The 20,655-nt window shown below is 44.1% G+C and overlaps 1 protein-coding gene across 3 annotated transcripts in view; it reads right to left on the bottom strand.

Annotated features, from left to right (window-relative positions):
* The window catches only part of LRP4 (LDL receptor related protein 4), an 83,864-nt gene that overhangs the window by 42,184 nt on the left and 21,025 nt on the right, over positions 1-20,655 (bottom strand). The gene's annotated exons all lie outside the window — the stretch shown is intronic.

Here is a 20,655-nt window from a genome sequence, read left to right as displayed (position 1 = left end):
CCATCTATTTTAGGGTAAATGCATTAAATACAAAGTTGACATCACAGTTTTCCTCCATGTACGCACCATGTGTATGTACACGTACCCTATTGTAAAGGAAAACATTCACCCCCCCTTGCACTGCTGAAACAGGACATTAAGTACTATGACAGCTTCCTGGAATAGGGCTATTTGAAGGCAACTGCAAACAGCAACCTGCCAAAAACAGACTTGGGAATCAGCTGAAAAATAACTCGGCACTAGATACAATCAAACTCAAGGAATGCCAGGTACCGGAATGCCGTTGTTAGTTTACAAACTCAGCCTTCTTCTAGCGCACGGTGCTTCTGCTGCTCCACTTAGTTCTGACGCCACAACAGAAGACATAGCAAAGATTCCACTACAGAGAGTCATCTGGGGTCTTCTCCAGACCCTGAACTTTGTAGAAGTAAGCCTTTTACATGTCACTGCTTTAGACATTTCAGACACCAATGAAATCAAAATCAAGATAAAAATCTTACTTATCTGTAGTGATTTAACTGTGACATTATCCTGTGTATAACTGACAGCTCTGAAAGCAAAAGAGGATTTTCAACTCTACAAACTGACCAAAAGAAAATGCTCTCCAAATGTCAATACATAATCCGATAAGAACATTTTTTCCAGCCTTAAAGGTAGCTTAAGGAGCTCCCAACCCTTTTTTGCCCTCTCCCTGCTACAGAACACCACTCTGCACAGCTCTTGACTCTCAGCCCTGTGCAAAGGAAACTCTTATCCCACACATTCTCTTACTAAATCTCTGCGTGGAGAGACAGAACAGGCTATAGCCCACCTCTCGAAAGAAAAAGGTCGTGCCTGAACCTCTGTCTGACCTTAGCTGACAATCTATATAATCAATATCACTGTTAAACAAATGATTATCAATCAAAACCCACCTCAAGCTTGTCTGGGACTGGATTCTTTTTGCATGGTGCCTTCTTTCTGCAATTCAAACCAACCCAAAGCCCTCGGATTAAACAAGAGATCATGAAGAGTACAGAGGGATATCTGCCCCACGTGGTAGTTCTATAAACCCTAAACTATTTGCAAACTTTCTCATCTCAGTTGTTATGTCTAGTACATCCATGATGAACCATGAACTGTAGCAACTAAAGCACACACACAGAGAAAGGAAAAAAGCCCCAATTTTCTTATTTTCCATTCTATTTGGGAAAAGCAGTATCTGCAAAACCGTATGTAAGTATTCCTCAGCTCTCTCAACAAGCAGAATGCCCCCCAGAGAAGACATCCACTTGTGCAAGTTAAGCTACAATTTAGGTTTAGAAGGGATACACTTCTTGCTTGAGGAAGAATTCCATCCTAAGCTTCCTCTGCAACAAAACTGGCTGAGGATTACTGTGTATGTCAGAGAAAGTGGCCGATACCTGGTGTAACAAGGGATAGAGGCAGGAAGAACATAAGGTGAATAAGGAACAGAAAGAAGGAATGGCAAATGAAAGAGGGCAGAGTGGTCAGATCCTCAAAGGACTTACTGGGTATATGGCCAGGACAAAGGCTGACTCAAAAAGACAGCAAGAGGGAGATGTAGAGTGAGAAGGCAAAAAAAGCAGCGGAGTCATCCTTAAGGAAAAGCAATGCACCACCTATGCAACATAACTATTACACATAGACACAAGGAAATTCAGAAGAACCACAAACTCCCCAAAAATAAAACAGGTTTCTTCAAACTGGCAGCACAGGAAAATCAGGACAAACCACCTTCTGCTGTTACCTACCACTATTTATAAAGGCAGTACTAACTGCATATTGTATCCAAGATAGCTGCTATTTAAATCCCCTTTTCCAAAGCAATTTTTCTACTGATGTCCTCAACATCACCCCAAAGCACCTATCCCTGCTACTTTAAGCTCCAGTACTCCTTGCTGTTGGAGTACACCACGACTATCATCATCCTCATTACCCTTAGAAAAAGCCAAATGCACAAGTACTAGTGACTGGCTCTATCTTGCCCAGGCCTCCACCATGACTTAGGGCAGGTTCACTAACAGGAAAGGATCAGACATCAAGGCAACCAATTCTTAAACTAAGGGAATATATTTAATAATTTCTTTCTGGATAAGGATAACTGCAAGGGAAAAAGTAAGAGTGAGCTATTTTAGCTCCTGAATAGCAGCACAGAGATACAGTTCTGCAACAGCAGAGAAAGAATCAGTGCAGCTGTCCTAATCTGCAAACTGCAGCTTAATCTGCTGTTTTGTCAAACATACTGTTATCTTCAAAAGTTGCTACTGATATGAGGTTATAGATATACACACACACATATATTAAATCAGTTCTTCCTACTTCATTGAAGTTGCTATGTTCAATCACCTCCATCTCTGGTTTGTGTTTTACCATCCTATTGAAACTGCTGGAAGCTGAGGGCTACATTGTGACCCAGATACCAACCCTCTCCATATGCACCAGCCTGTATCTGTAGTAAGCATACTTTGCTCAACCAGTCCAAATTATGACCTTTGTGATTCTGATGCTTTGTGATTTGTGACCTTTAAGGCAACTAACCTTCTAGTTATATAGTTCTATTATATAGTTCTATAGTTCTATTATAAACCACAATTTACCCTAGTCTTACACTTCGACAAGTACAGCACATCATTGTTTGGAGAGCACACTCATTCCAACCTATGAATAGTATCAAAAGAACCAATTCTGGATGACTAATCTTTATTCAGTAAGACAAACAGGCTGAATGAAAGACTTCAATGTGGACAGTATTTCCCCCTTGGTGTCCCATGATTATTTCCCAGTGCTCGGAGCTCAAATGGTATTACCCTGTAACTGTACCTGTAACAGTAGAGGAACAGGAAGGATAAAGATGAGAATCATGTTTCCTCTAACTCCCTCAAGCAGAAGTAGTGCTCTTGGTGTGAGAAATCTCAGTGGAAGACTTACTCCTTAATGGGGAGCCGTCGTTAAAAACAAGGAGTGTGAGACAGCAGACTGACCAAGTGTGCAAATATTCAGTGTCACATTTCAATCCCAGTTAGTCAGGGATACAGAGCAGGATGGAAACCAGCTTAACTGCACCAACAATCAAAGCAGATGTATCTACTTACACTACTGCACGTTCTTCTGGAGCAGGAACAATGAGAGTTACCTCTGGGCTTAGCCATGACAAACAGTTTTCAACACACTGCACGCTTGGACATTTACCAACCTTCTATATTCAGAAATCATTCACTTATGCAGAACATAACATTTTAACAATGTAATACATACAAAACAATACACAAAAGCTGAACAGAGTCATTGCCAGCCTGAGCTGACTCCACTCGACTTCCCTGGCCTCTCCTCATGCAACCACCAAACAAGTTTCCTACTCTCACTTGCCCATGTGTACAAGCAACCAAAAAAGCATCTTCAGTGTCTGTAGTTAGTTCCCTCCAGATGCAACAGCAGCAGGATCCAATATCCAAACAGTTTTCATAGCAAAGCATTATACAAACAGCCTCTGGATTTTAAAAACAGGAAGTCAGTCTAAACACAGGCCTCCTACTTAACATCTGCCATCACCTTAAATTTAGCATGCTATGCTCTGTTTCTTCAGATTCCTTCCAAATACCCTCCCCATCTCCATGTTTATCTGATGAAGGAAACGTCTCCTGAGCCAGGGTGGGTTCCCCCTCCCTCCATTAAAAGATAGTTAGGATCTCTGTAATTTTATGCCTAAAGTTGGCAGAACAGTTATGTCATTTCTGGCTGAAAAGCCAAAGTCAATAATCGCCCTGTCATTTCTGCACATCAGGTTTTTTGAGGGGCTTATGCTGTCACAGAAGAGCCCTGTATTTGCCACGGATTCACAGAAACATTGACATGACAAAGGAAGCTTATTAAATAGACAGGGTAATTACCCAAACTGAACTTGGCAGGCTTTGTTTTGTTAGGGACAGCAGATTCCTAGGGAGGAGTGAAAACACTATTGCTTTTAAATCCCGTTGACATGCTTTATTCCAAAAGAAGAGATGTTAATTCCTTTTTTTTCCGTAATGACAGATGGCAGCTTTTAGCACTATTTTGTAGCAATTCAACATTTACAGGCTGTTGCTTCAACACGGAATCATGTAACAGCCCAGAATAGAAAGGGCCTCACTCAAAACATCACCTGGTCCAACCTTTTGTGGGAAAGGGAGCCTAGAGGAGATAATCTAGCACCCTGCCCAGTCACATCTTGAGAACCTCCAGCAACAGGGACTCTACCATGTCCTTAGGGAGGTTGTTCTGCTCAATGATTGATCTTACTATAGAGCATTTCTTTCTTCTGCCGAGATGAACATGTTCCTGTTCTTCAGGGTCCATCAGCTCTATTAGGCCCTGGCAACATTACAGCAAAAGTCCCATAAGATAGCTGAAGTTTCCTCAAACAGATGTTGACTAAGAAGACTGCATGAACAACTGCACGCCATGAACATCCTCCTGGCATCTATGGTCAACACCATGGTGCCCTGCCATGTTTTCCTTCTTTCCAGGTACCAAGATCTGACAACGTAAGAGACTCTCCCGCTCCACACCACCCTGGTAATTGCATCTCTTCCCCCTTTATCCCAGCACAAAAATTCCTACTGTTATTTTTTAAAGCAGGGGCATTAAATTCACAGCCATCAGTTTGCTCGTGCACATCCTGCATGTGCCTGTGACAAAGGGTAGCATAGCTCATCATGGCCAAGTATCCATTTAATTCAAGGAAAACAGCACTGATGGGTTTCAAAATCCCAGAACTATGGAAATATTTGGCATGATCTACAGCTGCAGACTGTTCAGCTCAGAATCAGAAACCTCTGGAAAAAACAATCATTCCTTTGGTCCAGGACTGAATCACACATGGATCTGGGTTCCTTCCCCTCCATGGGCAAGCACCTAAGTTGGCATTTCATCGCCTACAGAAGACATTCAATGGAAGTCGGAGATCTTCCTGCAACCTCATTATATGAGGGACACGACCAAAAAGATGACAGAACCAGCTCTTACAACTGTAATCCTACCTTATAAAAATCCCTGGCAGAATACAGAAAGTGAAAATACAAATATTTGACAGAGTGACAAGGAGGAAAAACTCCAGGACTGTGCAGAAAAACTGGCATAGGAATAATGGAATCAAAGGGAACATGAGAGAAAGTTAAGTCCTAACAGCAACAGGCATAAGGCTGTGATTTTTCTCCCCAGAGAAAATGTGGAAGGATCTCACTAGAAGATTTTTGAACAAATTTGGCCTGAGCATCAGAATATTGTGCCCTGACTTCAACAGATGCGCTTCATTTCTTATTTGTGTACTTTAAGAACCCATGAGCATCTGATTGTTTAGTCAGTGTTAAAATCAGGGAATTCTGCAGCACAGCCTTTAACAGCCTCTTTAACACCTTGCGCTCCTGTTGATAGAAGGTCTGCATCAGACATCATTCTCCCACGTTCTCCACTTCCAGGTCAGGCTCACTGTTGCATTCCCATCACATACACACCTTGATGAGGGCAGACCTTTAACATTGCAGATGGTTTGAAGATAGTTCAGCTGATGCATTTTCCTTCTTCTTCCAGCACTTCCCCCAGTTGTTTCTATAGCAAAGCAGCTTCCTTTGCTTGCCTATCTTGAGGGAAAATGAAAATTTTGGATTCCTCTCCCTTACCCAAATAGCAGTTTCCACTGAAGGAAAGTACAGTTAATCCAGCTTTAGAAGAGGGATTTGCTGACCATTGTTTAAGCCCAGAGCTCCGCTGGCAGACACAGAAAAGGCAACATTACAGCATAAATCTGATGTCAGAAGGGGCACCACACATTGATAAAAGCCAAGTTTTCTCCTTTTGGAAGTGTCTGTAGCGGTCCTGACTGGGTATCCACACAGCCTCCAAGTATTTGATGCCTGCCTACAGTAAAATTAACCTCACTAGGAAAAACAAGCCAAAAGTTTGCAAAGCTTTAAACAGAACTGTTTCAGTTTTGTTTAAGGAAGAATGTGAGAGAAGTAAGGTTAAAAATAAATGAATAAGTAAATCCAAACAAAATACCAACAACCAGAGCAGAGAGGTCAAAGATATTACAGTGTTTTGGTGACTGAGTATTGTGTCTACTCTGGCAGTCTCCATGTGGGGGTGAAAGTTTCCCAGGCTCAGAGGTACTCCTCTCAATCTGCAAATGCAGATACCTCTGTCCTGAACCATCTACATACATGGCTGAATAAAGCTCTAGGGAGAAGCACACTATCAAGCACAACCACCCTTCAGTTAGAATCATAGAACCATAGACTAGTTCAGGTTGGAAAGGACCTGAAGATCATCCAGTTCCAACCCCCCTGCCACGGGCAAGGACACCTCACACTAAACCATGTCACCCAAGGCTCTGTCCAACCTGGCCTTGAACACCACCAGGGATGGAGCATTCACAACTTTCCTGGGCAACCCATTCCAGTGCCTCACCACCCTCACAGTAAAGAACTTCTTCCTTATATCCAATCTAAACTTCCCCTGTTTAAGTTTGAACCCGTTACCCCTTGTCCTATCACTACAGTCCCTAATGAAGAGTCCCTCCCCAGCATCCCTATAGCCCCCCTTCAGATACTGGAAGGCTGCTCTGAGGTCTCCACGCAGCCTTCTCTTCTCCAGGCTGAACAGCCCCAACTTTCTCAGCCTGTCAGCTCCCATGAGAAACTGAACAACTATGAGGGTTCGACCTGAAAAATGTTACACTGAATATCACCACAAGGAATAAGAAGCATAAGGAAGAGAAATTCCACAGGACATCTGCTCATTAGGACCTAAAGAAAATAAGGGAGCAATCAAAGTGCAAACTCATTGGTGCAGTGGGTGTATGCACCGGGCAGAGCAAGACTGGAACAGAAGCTGTATTTTTAGGACCACCACATGGGTCAAGAGACACAAGGTCTTTAAAAAGACGTGTGGAGACCTCATAGCAGCCTTCAAGTATCTGAAGGGGGCCTACAAGGATGACGGAGAGGGACTCTTCATTAGGGACTGTAGTGGGGTAATGGGCTTAAATTTAAACAGGGGAGATTTAGTTTAGACATTAGGCAGAAGTTCTTCCCTGTGAGGGTGCTGAGGCACTGGCACAGGGTGCCCAGAGAAGCTGTTGCTGCCCCATCCCTGGCAGTGTTCAAGGCCAGGTTGGACACAGGGGCTTGGAGCAACCTGGTCTAGTGGAAGGTGTCCCTGCCCGTGGCAGGGGTTGGAACTGGATGAGCTTTAAGGTCCCTTCCAACACAAACCATTGTATAATTCCACGTTTGACTCTCCAAGGTGAATTCTGATCCTACAGAAGTAAAGACAATCAACGTCACTAAAAACCTCACCCTGCACCCAGGGAAAAGGAAAGCACGTGTACAAACAACTGTGGAAAAAGAAGGACTTGATTTGAACATAAAAATACTCCCAAGGATCAAGAAGCAATCGTTACATTTCCTTCTCCCAAATCCTACAAGTCATAAACGAACACCTTGCAATAAACAATATGACTCTAACAGAGGTCTCTAGATACCCATCCTAACTCTATCCATACCTTCAACAGCATTTGACAAAATTACTTGTTCCTCTTGAGAAGCAGGGCTACTGTTACTACGTCAGCACAGTGAATGAAGATTTAATGTTTAATGTGTGCTTCTACATACCCAGAGTCTTTGCACAGAAGATGCAGCTGAAGGGACAGTATTATTGCCATGAAATCCTGGTCAAAACCCAATTCCAATTGATCTGGGTGTGCTGGTAGCCCAGCCAAAAAGATCAGCTGAGGGACCATAAACAAAAGATAATGAGAAATGGCCGCAAAACACACTGCAGGGGGTAGAGATGGCCAGTAGGTATCACACGGGTCAGCATTAGATCCAGTCCTATTAAATAACTTAATTAATGAGCTGGAAGAGAGAATAAGTGTCATGTTAAAGGAGCCTGCAAATGATGCCAAAATAAGAGATAGTCTTCTACAGACGCACAGAGGGAAAAGAAATAATATAGAAAGGACCTTAGAAGATTAAAATTATGGGCAGGAAATTAAGATTCTATCTTTTAATTTTCTTTCTTTATTTAAATCTAGTGCATCTGGTGGAAAATAATTTGAAACAGACACTCAAATGCTAAGAAAAATCTGGGATGCAGCAATGCCTGGAGAATTCAAGGAGCAATAATAAAGGCAAACTAGCCATGGCTTTATATTATGACACAATATGGCAGCCCAAAAACTACTTTAGGCTAAATATGCATGTGTCACATTATGGAGGAAGAAAACATCTCCCAGTGCAGAGCTGGGGTGTAAGCCTGATATAGAGAAATTAAACAACATGTTCTAACAACAGCAACAAACTGTTTATCAAAGGTGTGTTATGGCAAACTGCTCCCTCAGGACTTCAAGCCTAAACCAACGTGGCACTTTTTTCCCCTGCTGAGTATTTAGTTCTTGAAATCAGACAATAGGCAATGACTGCCAATTCTGTTGGGTTTGGTTTGGTTGCTTGTTTTTTCTATATAGGACTTTTATTATCCCTTGTTTCCTGAGCAACCCTGCCGTTGCCTATAGAAGTAGCGCGTGGTGGACAACACATGAAGTCCCTGTATAGAAACAGGAACCTTTCAACCCCAAAGTATGTTAAGCACATCAAAATCTCAGCCCGAAGTCCCCGTCCAAAGGAAGGCAAGAGCTATCAGGTAGATGACAACTATTTTGAAGCAACTAAGGAATTCTATCAGGCAACAGAAAGGCCAGGTAAGAGAAAATTGTAGCTGAGTGACTTTTCCCCCTGGTCCTCAATTCAGATCCCTATGCAGCTCTTTCCTGGTAATGCCAGACCTACTTTGTAAGAAATGGTAAAACATTTCAGTTCTGGCTTCCAGACCTTTTGGCTGAAGTGTGACCACACTGTGATGCTTTTTGCATATTTACCTGCCATCAAATGGCACATGTCCCACTTTCCCTAACGACAAGGTTCCTGCAAACATTTGCAGTCGTCAGAGATGTCAGAAATGCAGGTTTTATTCTGTAGCTCTACACGCCTGCCAATCACTGCTGCCAGCCAAGAAACCAAGCACCGTATCAGCCTGCTTCAGGTGTCATGTCCAATGTCAACAGAAATAGACATCTTCTGCAAAGGGCTTTGAGCCTTTCAAACAATCACAATTTAAGATGATGTTTCTCCTGTTCTCTCTACAAGTGTGCTCAAAAACATCATATAGTAGGAGCTTCTGTTTTCACTTTCATAAACTCCTGGTAAAACAAAGACCACAGAAAGTCAGGAGCTGCATTATACCATCTCTGACATCCTGCTTCTCACCTCCAAGGCCCTGCTTGAAAAGATTCAGCCTCCTAAATCCTTTTAACCCATGTATTTACATTTTCTCTGTGGACTAATTCAGTTGTCCTACATTTAAACTTGGATTCCATGGAGCAAGAGCATTGTGCTTCCCACCTTGTGAAACATTCCACCTTTTACTGTTACAAGCATCCCTTCAGCCTTGGCATTTCATTATCTGTGGATACTCTCTTTAAAGCAGAGAGTGTTTCATCCCTATTTTATTATGAAGTGCAGAGTGATACCTCAAGGATGCTTTGCTGAAGCTGGAGTGGCATTTCCTTACGTAGCTGCAAGCTCCTGTGCAATTGCACGTCAACAGAGAACTGCAACGAAGAATCCAAGGTACAGATAAGAAGTGCTCACCCACAGCACTAAATTACTTGTCATGCAGGATTATTGTACTCAAGCACATTAAAAAGAAATGAAATAGCACTCAGAAACAGACAATAACAAAAGGTTGCTGCTGCATAACATTCAGAAATACCATCATCTGCTGTAGACCAGCGGGGGAATGCTTAGCTGAACCACCACGGCCTGGCAGCCAGAGCTACGTGACTCAAACCCTTTCACACACTAGACAAACACTTTAAAATACTACCTTAAGCCTACATCATGCTTTGCAAGAATTAGTCACCTCAGCAACATGAGGCACACAACTTTCCATTGCTTTCACTGTGTATTTTTCATAACCACACACTAACTACCTCTATCCTTTCCTGTCTCATAAGGGTTGGGAGCAATTTACTTCTCGTTTATCATGAATCATACAGCACAGCAGACACTAAAATTGAGAAAATACTGGCACAACAGCAGAAATGTCACCAGGAGGCATTCACAATGCCAGACAATTGCCCACTGCCAGCTCAAGAAGCATCCTGCTGTTTGAAAGAGGTTTTCTTCCATAGGAAGAAAATACTTCTGATGTATTTCACCTACTGTAGACACCAAAGAGTTTTGACTAGCATGACAGCTCTTAAGAAGGGAGCTCGCCGAGCACTCAGAAATCCTTCTACTATATCAAAGCCATGGAGATAAGCCACATTGATCAAGACAAGTGTTGGAGTTTGTTTTCCCAGTTACAGGACAGAAAACATTGGTATTTTAAATGCCAAAGGCTTTCCTTTAACTTTTCAATTGTTTCACAGATTGATTTCTCTCATCTTTCTCTTCTGGAAATAAACTGAACCAAGGAAACAAAGAGAACACAGGGACATAGAAAGCACTACTGGCATTTGCTGCAGAATAAAAGGAATGGTCCAAAAGGAAAAACCTAAGCAGTTTTGATTCCTATGGATCTCAGAGGATATTTCTGTGATAGCAGTTACTGTATAAATCTGGGGCAGCTGTGAGATCCATACCCACCTTTCCCAAATTTTGGACAACCAATGTGAACCTACTGCTCTAAAGGCAAAGCACCACTTTATACAAATGTTGCCATATACAGCCTTTAGAAGGAAGAACCTGGGCAAAGCAGGCTCTCACCAAGATCCCAGTAACAGACCCATGCCCTTGCTGCTACAGACAGTGTGAAAGGTCTGCTTCATTCACTGTGCCCCTCAGGTGTACTGTAGATCTACTCAAGTTAGCTTTAAACTGCCTAACTTGGGGCTTGGTGGTGACAGATCCCAAAGAGCAGGAATCCACCTGCAAGAGTCAACAAAAGCAGCAGAGTAAATACCTGAAGCAATTATCCTACCTTAAATACCTCAGCTATAGGAGCAGCCATGGTTTACTACAGTCACAGCAAAGGTATATTCTGTCACTTCAGAGGAACAATCTGGAAGAATCAGAACTTCAGAGCTATTTCAGAACCTTTGCAATCCTTCACTGCAGGGAGATAACACAAGCAGCCTACAACAAAACCAGCTTGGTGTCTGTCACTCACACCAGCAATATGAGAAAACTAAGGTTTCATTTGCATTCATGCATTCCTCCCTCTTGTACTTCACTTCCCGCAGTTTAAGTAACCCAAGTATTAGGTTTTAAGGCAAACAAACTTGTGGTGCTTTTCCACCATTCACTGTTTCTGCTCCCATCCCTGTCATATCCTCTTCCAAGCTGCATCTTTGGGATTTTATCGAATCCTTGCTTAACAGCTGAGACAGACATAGCTGTCATCTCACTGTGCATGGACTAAACCTGACCCAACCTAACGCAACCTGACCCAAGCTAAAAAGCAAGGAAAGAGCCCATTCAGTTCTCAGTTTCATAGAGGACAGCCATACATCTTCCTGCCTGCATGCGCTCTTGAACAGTAATGCCCTCCAACTCTGGCAGATGCTACTGAAGAACCAGTTACAGGTCACAGCATTAAGGAAAGCTGAAATTAATGCCCATTTATGTTAATCTGCTGTCTGTAAACTGCACTGGTTTAACTGCAGTTTCACAAGAAGCTCAGCTGGCTTGGGGTGGAGGGGAAAGGAGAATGGAGTGGTCGAAGGAGGACAGCTAAGAGGAGGAAGCACTGTTGCCATCTTTTCTTGAAAAGTAGCGCTCAGTGGCTTTAGGGAACCAAGAAAAACTAAAAGTGGTATTTTGCAGTCTGGGTTGCAGGAATTAAAGCCTGGTAAATGTCCCTGGGAAAATTCAGAAGACAAAGGATCCTACCCAGCCACCTCCTTACCACAGATTCTCTAAGAAATTGGCTCCTTGCTCTTTAGATTCAGAAGCTTCTTTTTAGCTTCCCCTCCCACACCACTTATGATCTTTGTTAACTACTGCACCAGTGCTTGTCCAGTGCTCTCTGGATTTACCAAGCACCCATAACCTTGCTCGCAACACATTCAGAAACCATTTCTGACCTAGCCTTCAAGGTTCCCCCTGCACTGCCCCTCTGAAATATACTATGTAAGTCTATCCCACAGGAAATTACCAACCAGCCCCTTTCATCTTCGAGATGCTCTAGGCAGTGGACCAGTTGTCAGGACATTCTGCCCTTCAGAACATATGCCCCACATTCCCCCAAAACTAGAACCCAGACTATTCTTACATTCATTCAACGTATTCAAGATAAAAGCCAAGTTCCTCTGTCTTGATGAGTCCCAGAACACATCAACATGGATAATTACACACTCCTGCAAGCATTGTGAAGACCTCCCTCTCAGGGAACCTGATGTTCTAGCTGGACTGCAGTTGTTCAGGCACACAGTACATACAAGGGGACGAGTTCTGCCTGCAAAAAAGCCCATTTTGGCTCTGTGGGCTGCAGTCAGATTCTTCCCATCATTATGGCACAACACAGAAAAGGCCAGGTTCCTGGGCAAGACAGAGACTGTTCTCTTACAGGGTCATTTTCAGGAGTTTATTTTGGTCTTCTTTAAAGAGGCCATCATGTTAGCGGTGCAGCATCTGAGCTTTGTAGCTTTCCAGCTCTCTGCCACACAAGAGACTGGGAAGCCAACCACAACAGCTCTGCTTAGCAGAGGACTTCTCTAGGGAAGGGATAGGATACACAGTGTGGTTTTGCGGCAATAAGGAGGCAGAAGCTCATTTCTGCACTCCCACAGGCAGGAGGACTTCAAAAGCACAACCCACAAGATAAATGGAGCTATCCTGGGACAAAGAGAGCTGTTCTGTACGTCCTTTCCTAAAAAATAACCCCACACATGATATTATGTTGCCCTCAGAGGATGAGCAGCAAAGGGGCAATTATTAACTGGCCAGACTGAGCTGGAAGAACAGGGCTGGGTTTGGCGAAGACAGAGGTACCACACAACCACAGAGACATCACAGCAACTCTGCTGCCTAGCAGAGGACTGGATTAACTCAAAAGTAAAGAAGAAACCTTTACCAGTAACAATTTTTAATATATATACACACACACACGAGATATACACACACATGCACACAAAAACACAAGCTTAATGCAAATATGCTTTATGGGCTCAGACGGGATAAGGTCTTTCCAACAGAACTGCCAACAGGAAAAACAAGAACGTCAATGTTGGGGTTACTGGAGGGCAGCTCTGGTGCACATCAACCCCTATTCAGCCCACCCACATTGGTTTGCTTTCTAGGCAGCTCCCGAAGCACCAACCTACAACTCCCACAGCACCTGGACTTCAGACTCCTTTGCAGCACTTAGACAGTGGTCATAAAACTCTTCCTCTGCTCCAACTGGAAGTCTCAGGTGCTGTCTCCACAAACCCACAAGTTCATTCATACTCACACCCCAGAGAAGATTAACCACAGTTAAAAGCACCACAAGATCCCTTAGAGCCAATGTCAAACTGTTCACGTCGGGTTGCCCCTTCACCTTCAGTGAAATAACAGCAACAGCACTGAGGCTGGGGGAGGAAGATGCACAAAAAGCTGAATGGCCTCATTATGGAACCACATCTTTGTAGGGGGGTGTGTGTGGCCTCCACTACTACAGCATCAGAGTGCTGCTTTCTACTAGTGAACAATTTCAACACCTCTTAAAAGTTGGGAATTACTATCTTAAATTCAGAAAACGGAAGCCCAAAAGTACAGATCTGCGAGTATTTGGGTACCCAAGTCACTTAAAACCAACAGAAAATAAGACATTTAACTATCATTACACATCTGGCCAAAGAGATTTAGCCCTGACTCTCGCTATTACCAAGCACTCATACCTCCCACCGCAAGCACTCTTCATGCTTAGAAACCTGAGCCCTAAGTGACTTCCCAAAGAGCTTGTGGCCAAACTGAGAAATTAACGCAGATCCTACCTGGTCCCAGTCCACTTCTTAACCAGGGCACAATCTGCTCTGCCCTACCTCGGGCCTTACCCCAGAGAGCTCCTTAAAGCAAACTGGCAGGAAATCAAAGTTGCTATTGCAGAGGTGGAAGGATTTACACACGCTGCTTGGGAAGTCACAGTAACACCTCCTCCCGCTCCACTTTGCTGCTCTGCTCCCCGACCAAAATGAAGTGGATCCAAATCCTGCTTCCCCCGCAGAAAGGTCAGAACCAGGCTCCTGAGACCCTCTTGGGGTTCCCAAGTTCCTGTGTTAGCCTTATAATTATTAAAAGGCCAACATTAAAGGAAGTCCAGTCCTAAGGCCACCGTTAACCTAATAAACACTGGAATTAGATTTCTTCCCAGTGAAGAGGCTGCCCGCCTGATGGCACAAAGCCAACATTTAAATGCTACTGTTGCTCAGAGCCCTGAATTAGTTTTGGATCTGGGGAGTTTGCCTTGAGCTACAGCCAAGAGAAACATAGGAACTGGAGGGAAATTTGTTAAACATTAACAGAGCTGCAGGAAAGGACTACACCAGGGCTGGTAGGTGGCAGGGAGGAAGGAAGGGAAGCCACAAACAAACAGAAGAAAGAGAAATAAGAAGCAAGACATGGAAAGAGAGTAACGAGCAAGATGATTTTTGTGCAGAAGTGACTCCCCCCTCCAACCCCCCACATAGTGAAAAGTAGGCTTTTTAGGTCCTGCTTGCTCATGGGGTTTTTTACAGTGGTTCTCATCTACCTTCCTCTCGACGCCTGACTCATTTGCTATGTCAGTGCTGAGTTACCATGAAACTGGACTCTTATCCTTGGTCAGCCAAGAGCAGACAGATATTTCCAGCCTCCTTGGCTGGGATCTCAGCAGCTCCCATGTTCTCAGAGGGAGTGGTACAGAGCTGCCTCCAGGAGCAGCTCTTGCAGCAGGCTCTCTTTTCATGAAGAGGATGCAGTCAAAACAGTGCAAGACCCTGCCTGTTCACGCTGTTCACCATTCTACTGATGATCTATAGGGACTTAACACAATGCCATTCTTCCCTTGAATACTCACTCAATCTAATACAAATGTTTATGCAGAGAGAGTTTAAAGACACTCCCATTTTGATTTGTTTTTCTTCCTCTCCTTTTCTCAGTAGGAAGCAGCTGAACATGAACATGAGACTCCACAACTTGACAGTTGTTTTCCTGTGAAGCCAAGCCAGCAACCTACACTGGTAGCTTCCAATGGAAGAGACCAGAAATGCAGGACACGCAAAGGAAGGGAGCATCTTGCATCTCAGAAAGTTCCTATGACAATGTGATCCCCGTAGTGCCTGAGGAAAAGGCTGTGGATGTTGTCTGCCCAGACCTCAGTAAAGCTTTTGACACCACTCTTCCACAGCATTCTCCAGGAGAAATTTGGCTTGGACAGCGTACTCTTTGCTGGGTGAAAAACTGTTTGGATTGCTGGGCCCAAAGAGTGGTGGTGAATGGAGTTAAATCCAGCTGGAAACAGGTCACGAGTGGTGCTCCCCAGGGCTCAACTCTTCTGTTTAATATCTTTACTGATGATCTGGATGCAGGGATTGAGTGCAAACCCTCAGTAAGCTTGCAGGTAACAGCAAGCTGCATGGCAGTGTTGATGTGCTATAGGGTAGGAAGGCTCAGCAGAGGGATCTGGACAGGCTGGATTGATGGGCTGAAGCCAACTGTATGAGGTTCAACAAAGCGAAGCGCCAGGTCCTGCACTTGGGTCACAACAACCCCATGCAATGCTACAGCTTGGGGATGAGTGGCTGGAAAGCTGCCTGATGGAAAAGGACCTGGGGGTGTTGGTCAACAGCCAGCTGAACAGAGCCAGCTTGTGCCCAGGTGGCTGAGAAAGCCAACAGCACCCTGGCTTGTATCAGAAATTGTGTCGTAGCAGGGCCAGGGCAGTGATTGCACCCCTGTACTCGGCACTGGTGAGGCCGCACAGCAAATCCAGTGTTCAGTTCTGGGCCCCTCACTACAAGAAGGACATTGAGATGCTGGAGCGGGTCCAGAGAAGAGCAATGGAGGTAGTGAAGGGTCTGGAGAACAAATTTTATGAGGAGTGGCTGAGGGAACTGGGGAGGTTTAGTCTGGAGAAGAGAAGGCTCAGAGGGAACGTTATTGCTCTCTACAACTGCCTCAAAGGAGTTGTAGTGAGATGGTGGCCAGTCTCTTCTCCCAGGTAACAATCAACAGAACAAGAGGTAACAGCCTCAAGCTGCACCAGGGGAGGTTTAGATTGGGTATTAGGGAAAATTCCTTCACCAAAAGGGTCATCAAGCATTGGAGCAGGCTGCCCAGGGAAGTGGTTCAAGTCACCATCCCTTGAGGCATTTAAAGGACCTGTAGATGTGGCACTTGAGCACATGGTTTAGCGGTGGACTTGGCAGTGCTGGGGTAACAGCTGAACTCAGAGATCTTCAGGGTCTTTTCCAACCTAAACAATTCTATGATTCTATGAATTGGAAGGAATGAGGAACTATAGATAGCAAAAAGCAATCCCTCTGTCATCTTCCCAGGGCCCACAAAGGACCTTTGTTTGCACCAACTGAATCTCCACTCTTTCCACCTCTCACACATGTGCACGGGTGCCTTAGAAAAGGCTAAAACAACTGGAGAGCATACTCATTAAAGATCTTACATGCCATCCTTTACTGTGTCACACTTGAAGCTGGACTCTGCTGGGGGGGCAACAGCATTTGCACCCCCCCCCCCAATCTCCCACCACAACACAGAGACGCCTTTCAAAGCTTGAAGAGTCTATTTGAATAAACCGTCTGTGCTACTTGACAGAAGAAACAAGCTACAAACATGGTATTAAAGAAGCAAGAGAATGAGCAGAGGGCATTCAACCATGTCCAGACATTAAATCAGCTGAGTAACAAACTGGTTAAAGAAAACCAGAAGTACCACAACATAGACTTTTTTCCTCCCCCACATTTGAAATGAAACCAATATATAATAAAATGTAGAGTCTTCACTCATAGAAAGGGGTCTCTAAGCATCTTGAAATTCCATCTCATCACTGCTGGATAATGCATGTCCAAGCTGTCCGTCCACTTTCAATCAGTCCCCAGGTTTAGTTGAACTACAGCTTTGCTCTCATATGGACTACAGCATTCCTTTAAATACTTACCTCTGTTTTTATGTTATATCCACCACAGGTATATCCATGTTTCTACCAAGATCATTTGCATCCATCCCCAAAGAGTCTATGGAACTTTAGAGGTCTCTTCACAGATTATCACATTCAGGATTGCACATTAGGTGATGCAGATATGGCCATGGGCTGCTAAAATCTGCTAAACTATTAAGATATAGCCTAAATCTGAGCAAATCCCCACATAACCTCTCCAGGAACAATATCCCCAAACTTATTTTCATTCTTCCAACACTTGTCTTTCACGAGATACAGAGCGTTTACAGGTCTTCTGCTCTGCACGTAACTCCTTTCCCAAATGACACAAGTCCTCTCCCACACCAACATGTAAACAGGAGCAATGCTGTCTCCAGTGAGCATCCTCCTCCTCCCTCAGCCTCCTAAAGGGTTAAGGCCCAGTTATCACACGCTGGTAGGCTGACAGCTTTATGCCTGTAATGTCTATGTGGGTTTCAGACTCTCCCTTTAATCAGGTTCCATTGCAATTAATCAGTGGGTTCCTTTATAAGAAGGAAAATAATAATAATAAGAAACGGCGAGCTCTCTATTCAGCCCAATTCAATCTGTCCAGCCAAATCTCATGACCAGCTGGAATGCCCCTTTCCCAGCCTGCCCAGCAGGATGCCCAAGGATGGCGTGTGAACGTTTCTCTCTGCTCCTGCTCCAGCGTTAAAATGAACAATAGTCCCTGCCAGTGTCATTCTTCAGCAATTCATCTCTTCCTGTCGCCAGACTCTTTCGTTCCTTCTTGCCCCTTCCACCTTTTTTGTATGAAAAACAACAGCAGATCGGCAGCAATATAATAAAATAAAATTGTATTTACTTGGGAGATTTGAGGGAAGGGGCGAGAAGGGGGTGAAGGAGAAGAACAGCCCTTACCCCCCTCCTGCAATGAAGACACAGAAGAAGAGTGTTCTCAGGCCCCAGCTGACCTGCACTGCTCTACGCCTGGTTTCCCTGCTGCAAGGAGCATCGAATTTGCCAGGGGGGCTGCAGGGAGGACAGGGCCCTTTTCTTCTGGAGGATGTTGGAACTGTAATTACAGAGAGGTAGTTTCCGGGGGGAAGTTAACATGGATCTCAACTCATGTTCCCTGTGTTTTTCACGAGCGGACCTGTGGCCTTTACTTGACTTTCTCATTCACCAGGGAACGAGTCAAAAGAGGCTGAAAGAGGCTGCAAACACAGTGTTATTAGATTTGGATCACCTCTTCCTGAGGGAGCAGAAGCAAGAGGGAAATGTGTTTTATAGTATACACATCTCTATATATACACACATATATTCCCCAAAAGAGCAGGAAATGTATCAGTGTAAAACATTAAGACACAATTGAATGGTCCATGAAGAACAGGTTAACCACAGAGGCAGCACTACCCAGCATGCAAAGACATACACCATGACTCCCCAACATCAGCTCTCTCCATCGAAGGGAGGTGAAGGACCAGGTCCAGTGTTACAGACCCTGGAAGACTTTCGTAAATTTACTTTTACAGGTGTGAATTTAAAAGGGTTGTTTCCTGGAATGCAGAACTAAGCAACAGTCTGGGAAAGACTGTACCTCATACAGCATGCTTCAGAAGGAAATAACTCCAGCTGCTATTGATTACACAGGACATTTAGGATCTATTATAAGCAAGTTAAAAAAAGCTTTAATGAAATCCCAGAACTGAACTCACCTGCACAGCTTTTAAACATGCTCCTTTTGTGCTTTATGACACCACAAAACCTCCACGTTAGTTGCAGCACAAAGTCCTGAATGGAATGTAAAATCATTACACGGCATTCATCACTACAACAGTCAAGCAGTCCATAAACACAGCTTCATTTGTCTTCACATCTCACTGCTGGGAATGGTTTCATCAGCTCCACTTTACAGATCTCAGGCAGCCAGAGTCCCAAGCCAGAAACCTCTGTCCCTGGGTGTCCAACCTGAAGAGCCAGGGCATGGTTTGCAGAAGTGCTGGATGCTCATGAAACACAACGGAAGGGAAGGGGAGCAACACAGGGGGCACAGAATTAAAATGCTGCATCAAATAGGTCAGTCTCAGGCCTCTCAAACTTGCAAATCCCTTCTTTTCCTAAGAGAAAGGACAAGCAACAGAGAATAACCTGAAAAACACAACCTGTTTTGTGGATGCTACACACAGAAGTGGACACTACAGAGAAGCAGGACTCGGAAGAAAGAGAGACTGGCTAGATGAAGGAAATGAGCATAAGGCAGAATAACCCATCTCATAACTGTTCCTTCCACATGCCCACATTCCCTCATCCCTTTTCCATCACTCTTACAAACTTCCCTACTTCCATAATCCCATTCTCTTCAGGTACTCTTTCCTCCTACTTTTTCTCTTCCTTTTTACCCCTACACAAACACCCAGAAATTCAAATCTTATCCAAATCAGGTGCAAACACAGTCACCTCTCTTTCTCTTCCCACTGAGTACATATACCCAGATGTAAGCTGCTTACAAAAGAGCAGCAAAGTGATCCAGATGAAAAAGACCTAGCAAAAAGTTAACCCTTCCAGACTGCCTGGAAGAATCTGAACAGGAAATCAGGTTGTATTATTTATTCAGCATTTGGCATCACTGAATTGTTATTTGGCATCAGCTGGTCTGTTCTTTCACACCTGCTTTACAGTCTTGTTGGATGAGACTCAGCTCCATAAGGGACACTGTCTTATTTCTTGCACACAAAACCATCTTCAATATCGTATCGTATGACACAGAAATAGCCTGTAGAGCCAGTAGAAGTAGCTGCCTCCTCCTCCTCCTCCTCACAGCCTGTAGGCCAGCGAAGGAACACTCAGTCCAGAAGGCAGCTGCTCAGAAAGCATTATGTAGACAAGAGCTCCTGGAGCAGAGCTTCTATTCAACTCAAGCCTACAGTGGACAGTCAATGCTACCCAGCATGGGAGGTTTAACAAACATTCTCAAGCTTTTCTGCACTATGGCAGGATTTTAAACATGGGGGGAAAAGGAGGCAGGGGAGAAAGGTCATTTTCTCTCTATCCTTATGCTCCAAACTCACTGAATCATTTCTAACTGAAGCTTCACAGATAGCTTTAAATAGAAACTCTTCTCTCTTTGAAGTTTCAACCTGGAAAGTTAGGTCACTTAGGTAGAGATTGAGGTAGACTTGGCCCCTATGGCACTACTCCTTCCCCCTTCTGCTCCAGAGGCATCAGGAACCTTCTCTTGAACTCCTAATTCACTAACACAGTCAAGCTTGAACTCAAAGCAGCTGTTCTCAACTTGCACCTTGTGTAAAGACTGAGGCTTCTATTTCAGTTCTCAGGAGAAACTGCTCCCAAAAGCTTGTCCGTTTTTCCTCCCATCTTAGTTGGTCTAACTAAAGTTGTTCTCTCTCACTACAAACTTTGCCTCACTTGTAGTTGTGATACTCTAAGGACAGAATGCTTCTACATTGTAAATAATACAGAAGAGGAAGTCACCAGAGG

This window comes from Pezoporus flaviventris, unplaced genomic scaffold, assembly GCF_033815535.1.
Source record: "Pezoporus flaviventris isolate CSIRO_AGI_PZ_B2104156 unplaced genomic scaffold, CSIRO_AGI_Pfla_v1 ptg000035l, whole genome shotgun sequence".
Taxonomy (NCBI): Eukaryota; Metazoa; Chordata; class Aves; order Psittaciformes; family Psittacidae; genus Pezoporus; species Pezoporus flaviventris.
The sequence above is the reverse complement of the archived record's forward strand: the minus strand, read 5'-3'. Positions and strand labels throughout refer to the sequence as shown.